Consider the following 10,023-nt stretch of genomic DNA (forward strand, 5'->3'; position numbering starts at 1 on the left):
CATAATCGCACTCTCACACTTAACAAAAACAATTATAATTTCTTAATATCACAAAATACCCAGACCATGTTCAAATTTCCTCCATTATCTCAAAAACTGTCTACAGTAGGTTTGCTTAAATCTTATTGAATTATAATCACACTGAGGTGTCAGCAGGAATTTCTTTGGTCGCAAGTGACCAAATGTCTGCAACTGGGATGTTTCTAGCTGTTCCTTGGAAGTAGGTTTCTGTGGTCAGGAGGCCTGGGAAATACTGAGTTGCAGAAAGTTAGGCTATCCCATTCCTCTCCCATCTTTAGAAGGCTAAAGTGTGTGGTGAATCTGAGTGTAAAAGAGATTTTTGCAAACTTGGTTGACCTTGGACATTTTATTTTATTTTTTATTTCATTTATTAAAATTTTTATTTATTTATTTATTTATTATAAATTTTATTTACTTATTTATTTATTTATTTATTTGTTTATTTATTTATTTTTTTCTGAGACAGTCTCTCTCTGTCCCCCAGGCTGGAGTGCAGTGGTGCGATCTCAGCTCCCTGCAACCTCCGCCTCCCGGGTTCAAGCGATTCTCCTGCCTCAGTCTCCTGAGTAGCTGGGATTACAGGCACCCGCCACCACGCCCGGCTAGTTTTTGTATTTTTAGTAGAGATGAGGTTTCACCATGTTGGCCAGGCTGGTCTTGGACTTCCGACCTTCAAGAATTCACCCGCCTCGGCCTCCCAAAGTGCCACCGCACTCGGCCGATCTTGGCAATCTTTGAGTTCATACATTCTTGTATGAAGGCGATATCTCCCCCAAAGGGGCAAAAATTGGTTCTTCAGTGGCAAAAAACCATTTTTTTTTTTTTTTTTTTTTTTTGGTAGAGATGGGGTTTCACCATGTTGCCCAGGCTGGTCTCAAACTCCTAGGCTCAAGCCATCTGCCTGCCTTGGCTCCCAAAATGCTGGGATTACAGGCGTGAGCCACCATGCATGGCCTAAAAATCCTACTTTATATGTATAAAGCCCATGTGTACATTCACTACATAAATAGATATACTGTAGATCTGTGGCATTAAAACTGCATGTGGAGGGAGTGGCAAATAGAGAAAATGTTCCAGAAAAGCTCCTTAGAGGGGGAAATGAAAAAAATAAATGAAGAAACATTATTTTATTTTCCATCTGCACCTTAGTTCCCACATCTGTAAAGTCAGGATAATAATCGTGCCTAATTCAGAGCTGTGGCAAGATTTAAAAGCATTTACAGAGTGCCTGGCTCACTGGAAGTGCTATGTATGCGTTAGTTATTATCCTGGTTGTTGTTCTTGACATTTTTGGAGCATTTTGTAGGTGTTGGGAAATTAAAGAGCCCAGCTCTGGGGTCAGATGAGCTGGGTTTGGAGACTTTCCTTTAATTTGTGAATATTCCATTTTCTCATCTGCAAATGAAATAAAACTGCCTTGCAAAGCTGCTGTCCACGTTAAAGGGAGTAACATAAGCAAAGTCCCTGGTGTGTTAACCAACTGTTATTTTTATCCCCTTCTGCAGATGGGCAAACTGAGACCCCAAACCCTGGAGAGATGTGTTCAGACAGATGTGCAAGTCTCCCCTGCTCCAGCCCACTGTGGCTCCGGGCTTCAGTCTTCAGTTGGCCTTTGTTCTGCCACTTTCTCCTGGAAGTCACACCTCTCTCTCTTCCTGCCTCCCACATCACAGGAGTCTGCACGCACCCAACCAGCTCAAAAGGCTCTGACAGGTGTGAGTTTGTTGTTTTTGTTGCCTTTTTTAAAAACAGCCTGCCACTTTGCCTTTGTCTAAACAGAGCAGCAGTGAAGGCAGAGAATCTGTAAGTCTTCCTTGTCCCTCTGCCAAGTGCTGCCTCTGGTCAACCAGGGCCGCCAACTCTGTTATCTTTTCTGCTGGAGGCGGTAAGGGCAGGCCCGGCGCTGGGGCTCACCAAGGCCTCTTACTGGTTTTCTCGGCTCTGATTCTGGGTCTGGAGCCCCTGGTGTAAACCCCGCAAGGTGACCTCAGCAAATTTGCCCTTTTGAACAGGGAGGCCAAGGACCCTGGGCACTCTCAAGCCCAACTGCAGTGACAAAAGTTCTTTCTTTTTGTCTCCACCCCATCAGCTTTTGAGGGTATGGCTCTGGCAGCCCCCAGAGTGTAACCTCTGTCTGGTGGCCGGCTCAGGTTTTGGGGGATGTGGAGGGAGGGTCAGGGATGCCAGCCTGGGCCATCACCCGCTTGCACAGGTCTGGAAATCAATAGCTGTGTCTGCCTTGGAGGAGGGCAGAGAACTTTCCAGTGGCTTCTGTTGTGCAGTTTTTTATTTTTAACCATAGAGTCCAGCACGGGAGTCAGACTGCCTGCATTCAAGTCTTATTTTCTTCCATCCTCTATAGGTGACCCCTTGAGTGACTGTGGCCAAGAAACAAGTTAATTAAAATCTCTCCAGGCCTCAGTTTCCTCATCTGCAAAGTGGGGAGAATGATAGTGCCTTTTTCACAGGATTCACGGGGGATAAAGTGAAGGGATGCATTTAAACCTGGCACACACAATAAATGTCACATGTGGCTAGTAGGGCCCTGCTGAGCCGGCCCCGTCCACCTCTCACACGTCATTTCCCACCATTCCCCTCCCCGCATACTCTGCTACAGCTGCCCTCCCCTCCCCTCCCATCCTCTCTCCTCCCCTCCCTCTCCTCCCCTCCTCTCCCCTCCCCTCCCCTCGTGATGTGAGGCAGGCTTGGGCTCGCTTCAAGGCTTTTGCTTCTCTGCTTCCTCTGCCTGGGGAGCTTTTCCCAGATCTTCGCCAGGCAGGCTTCCTACCTGCTCATTGTCTCAGATCTGGGGTCACTTCTTCTAGGAGGCCACTTTCTCTCACAAGACCCTGTTTTATTTGCTTCATAAACTTTACCCGCACTAGAAATTATTTGGTGCATTTATCTCTTGCTTGCGTATTGTCTGATCTACCTAAGCAAAGTAAATTTCCATTTTTAGGAACCCTATCTGTACCCCTGAGCGTCTAAAATAGCGGTGGCGTACCGTTATTGGTCAGTAAGTGACTGGGTAGAGTACCAGCTTAAGCAACACAAATCCAGTGCTGGTTGAGCTTTGGTTAAATCACGTGTTTGGTATTCTGAGAAGCCCATTGTATACTTTCTTCTCTTAATTTTATGACACACTTCTGAAGGGGGTACTCTTTTTGGCCTCATACCACAGATGAGGCAACAGTCTCAGAGGGGTTAAGTAACTTCCACCAGGTCACACAGCTAGTAAGCAATAGTGGCTTAGAGAGGCTCAAGTCTGGGTCTGTCCCAGTGCTTCCTTGGCCCTCTTTTTTTTTTTTTTGAAACTGAGTCTCACTCTGGCACCCAGGCTGGGGTGCAGTGGCACGATCTCTGCTTACTACAAACTCTGCCTCCTGGGTTCAAGCTATTCTCATGCCTCAGCCTCCTGAGTAGCTGGGATTACAGGTGTGCGCCCCCACGCCCAGCTAATTTTTGTATTTTTAGTAGAAACAGGGGTTTGCTATGTTGGCCAGGCTGGTCTCAAACTCCTGACCTCAAGTGATCCACCCACCTGGGCCTCCCAAAGTGCTGGGATCACAGGCATGAGCACTGTGCCCAGCCAACCCTGGCCCTCTTTTGAATGAGGTCCCGGAGCTTTGATGGAAGAGGGAGTGAAGAACAGCAGTGCAAATATGTCTTGTTTGAAGCACACTTTCATTCTGCACTAGTAATATTTACATCCCAAATTGCCTTTGAGCCTCCCAGCAGCCCTGGTGTATGGTGGGATGTGAACCGAGGCTCAGAGCCAGGATGTAATCTCTTGGGGCCACCAGATCCTGGCTTAGCCTTCTGTGGGACATGTGGTTGCTGGACTTGAGAAAGGTCTCAGCTTAAACCCTAGCCCTCTGGGAACCTCCTCTGTGCCAGTCTGGTCAGCTGCCAGTCCGGTATCACTCTTCCTCGAAGTGCGGCCCCTCCCTGGCACTCACCCTTGCATGCCATTGCTCAACTGCATCTTCCCTGGCTTGCTGGACTCGTGCTGTCCAGTGCAGTGGCCACTAGATCAACAGGGGACAACTTTGCAACAACAGGGGACATTTGGCAGTGTCTGGAGACATTTGTGGCTGTTGCATCTGGAGAGAGGGGACGCTACTGGAACTGGAGGAAAGAGTCCAGGGTCGCCGCTGAATGCTCCACAATGCACAGCACAGCCCACACTAAAACTATGGGATCCAGGTTGAGAATCTCTGCCTTACACCCCAGTGGCTACTGAGCACTTGAAATGCGGCTGGACTGAGCTGAGACGTGCTGTGAGTACAGAACACGCACTGGGTTTCAAAGACTTAGTTTGAAAAAAAGAATACAAGATAGTTCATTAATCATTTTTAAATATTGACTACATGTCAAAGTGATAATATTTGGATATAGTGGGTTAACTAAACTGGAGGATAAAATTCGGTGTGCCTGTTTCTTTTTATCGTTTGATTTGTGTCTGCTAGAAGATTTCAAATGACCTACAGGGCTCACATTATATTTTGATTGGGCAGCAGTGTGCTGGACTAGACATCCATGAGGAAAGGGGTCTGTCTGGGTTTGCTTGTCACTGCAAGTGCAGGGCTGGACAGGAGCTTGACACGTGCTGGGTGCTCAGTAGATAGTTACTGAGCAGGAAGAAAGGAGGGACAGCAGAGAGGGAGGGAGGGAGAAGGAAGAAAGAAGGAGGGAGAGAAGGAAGGAGGGAGGGAGGGAAAGAAGGAGGGAGGAAGGAAGGAGGAAGGAAGAAAGGAAGGAAAGAACAAAAGAAGGGAGAAAGAAAGGGAGGGAAGAAAAGGAAGGAAGAAGGCAAGGAGGAGAGAGGGAGGAAAGAAAGAGAAGGAGGGAAGGAAAGAGGGAAAGAAGGGGGGAAAGGAAAGAGGAAGGGAGGAATAGAAGGAAGGAGACACAAACACTCCCGGCAGCTGTCTTGAAAGGCCTCTAAAACCCCACTGGTGAGCCCAGAATTCTCTCCCCATGTCCAGTATTTAAGGCAGCTGCCAAGGAGCGTTCCTTCCTTCTAGTGGATACCCCACCTGTCCCGTCCCTGGTCTCTACCCTGTGTCCCCGCCCAGTGTCTCCTCCAGGTCCCCTTGGCTGGGGATGGCCTTGGGTACTCACTTCATGCCCTGTTTGGGAGCTTCTCCATTTGCAACCTGCTCCCATTCTGGTCCTCATTAGCAGTGAGAGGTAGTTAGGTTTGAAAATCTTAGCTGTGTGAGCCCGGAGCCTCTGGGATAAAAATCCCAGGGATGCAGTTCCAGGCTTTCTGTGACTTTAATTATCTTTAGCAAATGGGTTGATTTTCCCCACAAGAAAAGGGGGTGAGCCCCGGAACACATATTTAGGAACTTCTTTCCTGTCCTGACTATGAGCTTTCTGAGAATACGGCGAATACTTCACCATTACACAACAGAGATGACTGAGCAAGTGTGGGGAGCACGGCCAGCTGGACTCGACAGGATTCTTTCCCCAATATTAAAAACAGGTCAGTTTTTGGCCAGGCGCGGTGGCTCACGCCTGTAATCCCAGCACTGTGGGAGGCCGAGGTGGGTGGATCACCTGAGGTCAGGAATTCGAGACCAGCCTGGCCTACATGGTGAAACCCCATCTCTACTAAAAATACAAAAAATTAGCCGGGTATGGTGGTAGGCGCCTGTAATCCCAGCTACTTGGGAGGCTGAAGCAGGGGAATTGCTTGAACCCGGGGGACGGAGGTTGTAGTGAGCCTACATCGTGCCGCTGCACTCCAGCCTGGGTGACAGAGCGAGAATCCATCTCAAAATAAATAAATAAATAAAATAGAAACAGATCCGTTTTCTTCTCAGCCCTCTGAAGCTTGTGGATTGGCTGGGAGCAGCTGTGAGGGGAGGGCCGATTCCGGCTGGCACTGAGAGAGGATGTCTAGAGGGGGCATATTTGAATCCTAAACCCGGCCGTTTGACTCCCCAAGTAGCTCCGCGATCGTCATCACCAACAGTCTGGCGTGGAAGTGAGGATTTACAGGGATGAATGATGAGTTTCTTTTTGTTTATATGTTCCTGAGATTTTTTTTTCTTAAAGAAGATCATATTGTGGCAGTAAGCTGTTTTTTTTTTTGTACTGAAATTGCAAAGTGTAGGAAAACACAAAGAAAAAATAAAAATGACCTAGAATCCTATCACTCAGTGCTTATCACAGCAAACATCTACCTTTCAGCCTTTTGTACATAAGAATTCATAATTTATTGGGTATAGTATTTTACAATATTCCTATCATATTGCCATTTTAAACTTTTTTTCTTTATATCAAGAATGTTTTGTCATGACATCTAATATGCAACATCCCCTGAAATGACTGCATCGCACTTCATTGTAAAAGCAAACCGACAGTTATTTAAACAATTCTCTATTGTTGGATATTTAGGCTGGCTCCCACTTTTTGCTCTTGTAAATAACTGTACAATGGATATCCTGGTATATAAGTCTTTGCACACATCTCTGATTATTTCCTTAGGGTAAATTCCTAGAAGTAAAATTACTGGTGAAATGATTCACACATATTAAGACTTTTGATAAATGCCATCATATTTGCCTAGAAAGTTTATGACAAATAACATTTCCAACAAGAATGTGAGTCTGTCTCCCCAGCCCCTCCTCATCTTCTCCAGTCCTGGGATACATCAATGAAAATGCAGAGGAAAAAAACATAAATAATTCTACCTCCAAAGTAAACCACTGTTAACAATTTAGTGAATATTTCCTCCAGATTTTTTACTGTGTACTTGTACTCATGTATGTGTGTGTGTTTCAGAAATGGAATGATGTATACATATTGATGTGTGACCTGATTTATTTTATTTTATCTTTTTTTAGATGGAGTCTTGCTCTCTTGCCCAGGTGGGAGTGCAGTGGTGCAATCCTGACTTACTGCAACGTCCACCTCCCGGGTTCAAGTGATTCTCGAGTGTCTCAGTCTCCCAAGTAGCTGGGATTACAGGCATGCGCCACCACTCCTGGCTAATTTTTGTATTATCAGTAGAGATGGGGTTTCACCATGTTGGCCAGGCTGGTCTCGAACTCCTGACCTCAAGCGATCTGCCCGTCTTGGCCTCCCAAAGTGCTGTGATTACAGGCGTAAGCCACAGCTCCCAGCCTATTAACATTTTTTTTTTTTAACTGCATGTTGTCATCATCTTTTATGAAGCATCAGTCACTTTCATGGCTTCATATCATTACAGCAAAGTCTGTACTGGAGAATATTTCACCAGTTCTTTAGTGCTGAGCCTATAAGCTGCTTTCAACATTTCCCATATAAATGATGTGGAAATACATTTATTTCCTTATACGTAGTTTCTAAATAATTCCTTAGGAATAAAAAAAAATGCACATTTTAAAGGACTTTAATATGTATTCCAAAACTCAGAACAGTTGAATCTGTTTCTTTCCTCCAGTTGTGAGGGTACCATTTCTCCATTTGGCTAACACCGTGGGTTACCATTCTTTTCAAATATTGCAACTCTGAAAGATATATGAAATGATGTCATTACAATTACAATTTCCACCTCCGTTGCTTGATTCCTCATGAATCTAAACATTTCTCCTGCATGCATTGCCCACTTTTATTTCCATTTCTGTGATTTGCCTGTCATTTTTCTTTAGCCATTTTTATGACTCTATACGAGCTTTGTCTATTTTAAGAGGCTAAATACTTTTTGTCATGTAGGTTGGAAATATTTTTCCTCATTGTTTTATGTCTTTTAATTGTATTAGTGATGGTTTTTCATGTCCAGGAGTTTTAAAAAATTAATTATAACGAATACAAGTTGTATTTATTTATTGTATACAACATAATGTTTTGAAATGTATATACCTGGTAGTGTGGCTAATTCAAGCTAATTAGCATAATGCATTACTTCATATACTTATTCTTTGTGGTGAGAACACTTAAAATCTACTCTTTTACTGATTTTCAAGAATATCTTGTTGGCTGAGCACGGTGGCTTACACCTGTAATCCCAGCACTTTGGGATGCCAAGGCTGGCAGATCATCTGAGGTCAGGAGTTCGAGAGCAGCCTGACCAACATGGTGAAACCCCATCTCTACTAAAAATACAAAATTAGCCGGGTGTGGTGGCACATGCCTGTAATCCCAGCTACTCAGGATGCTAAGGCAGGAGAATCACCTGAACCCAGGAGGTGGAGGTTGCAGTGAGCCGAGATCGCGCCGTTGCACTCCAGCCTGGGTGGCAGAGGGAAACTGTCTCAAAAAAAAAAAAAAAAAAAAAAAAAACTTGTTATTAACTATAGTCTCCACGCAGTACAACAGATCGCTTGAAGTTATTCCTCCTCTCTAATGGAAAATTTGTATCCTTTGACCACCCTCTGGCAATCACCATTCTACCTTCTGCTTCCATGAGTTCACTGTTCCAGGAATTTATTTTTATTATTAAAAAAGTTATGGAACGTTTCACAAATTTGCATGTCATCCTTGTGCAGGGGACACGCTAATCTTCTCTGTATCGTTCCAATTTTAGTGTATGTGCTGCCGGAGCGAGCACAGTCCCTGGAATTTTGGATGCTTATGTTGACTCTTCATGTTTTCCCTGGTGGTGTCTGCCTTCATAAGCCTAGAAGGGCCTTCAGGGGAATGGGTTTGAGGGCCCATAGCCACAGTGGGACAGTTGAACGAATATTCAGAGCAAAGCAGATGACACGGAATTTATAGGGTGAATGAGATGGCCTCTGGCTTCACAGAAGCTGTGTCAGTCACTTGGCAATGCAGCCTGGGAGGTGGAGAGCCCTCTGTCTTTTCTTAACTTTTATAAGGGTCTCTGAGCAACTCATTATGTGCAGAAAGAGCCCTGGGTAGAATCCTGGACTCTGGCAGGGCTGCCTACTCACCATGGAGCCTCAGTTTCTTCATTTGTAAAATGAACGAATGAGCCAGGATCGCCTCCTTGGACCCCCTAACTGCTCATGACGTATGGCCTTAAATATGGCTCTAAACGTCACTCCCCATGGAGTCCTTTCTAGGTATCTCAGGCCAGAGTCCTCAAAGGAAAGACATAAAGATTTGACTATATGAACATTAACAATTCCTGGACGTCAAGAAACACCACAAATAAAATTAAAAGACAAAGAACAGACTAGGAACAATGTTTTCAACAATTATGTCATTCAGCCTCCCGACTCAGCCAATGGATGGATGATTCCTGACTTTCCTCCCCCAGAGGGGTGGGGAAGGTGCAAGGTGACTTGGGAAGACAGCCAGCTTGGGGCACAGGGAAGGTGCTCAGTCGAGGCTTTTCATTTTCTTGAATGAATGAATGAGTGAGTGAATGAATGATAAAACCTGCATCCTAGGTACTGTGTATCTCCTTTGAATTCTGCCCCATTTATTTTTATTTTTATTTTTATTGTTATTATTATTTTTGAGATGGAGTCTCCCTCTGTCACCCAAGCTGGAGTGTGGTGGCGCAATCTCAGCTCACTGTAACCTCCACCTCCCACGTTCAAGCGATTCTCCTGCCTCAGCCTCTTGAGTAGCCGGGACTACAGGTGTCTGCCACTGCGCCTGGCTAATTTTTGTATTTTTAGTAGAGACGGGGTTTCACCATGTTGGCCAGGCTGGTCTTGAACTCTTGACCTCAGGTGATCCAGCCGCCTCAGCCTCCCAAAGTGCTGGGATTACAGGCGTGAGCCACAACGACCGGCCTATTTTTATTTTTATTTATTTATTTTTTAGATGGAATCTTGCTCTGTCGCCCAGGCTGGAGCGCAGTGGTGCAATCTCGGCTCACTGCAACTTGCACCTTCCGGTTCAAGTGATTCTCCTGCCTCAGGCTCCTGCGTAGCTGAGATTACAGGCACCACTACGACACCCGGCTAATTTTTTGTATTTTTAGTAGAGACAGGGTTTCACCATGTTGGCCAGGCTGGTCTCGAACTCCTGACCTCAAGTGATCTACCTGCCTCAGCCTCCCAAAGTGCTGGGATTACAGGCGTGAGCCACTGAATT

The 10,023-nt window shown here is 45.4% G+C and overlaps 1 non-coding gene across 1 annotated transcript; it reads right to left on the reverse strand.

Annotated features, from left to right (window-relative positions):
* Positions 1-8,456: 8,456 nt before the first annotated feature.
* Positions 8,457-8,563, reverse strand: LOC115931809 (U6 spliceosomal RNA). The gene has a single exon (XR_004068255.2). It is a non-coding gene; the product is annotated as a U6 spliceosomal RNA (small nuclear RNA).
* Positions 8,564-10,023: the final 1,460 nt, after the last annotated feature.

The sequence above is a fragment of the Gorilla gorilla genome, chromosome 21 (assembly GCF_029281585.2).
Source record: "Gorilla gorilla gorilla isolate KB3781 chromosome 21, NHGRI_mGorGor1-v2.1_pri, whole genome shotgun sequence".
Classification (NCBI taxonomy): domain Eukaryota; kingdom Metazoa; phylum Chordata; class Mammalia; order Primates; family Hominidae; genus Gorilla; species Gorilla gorilla.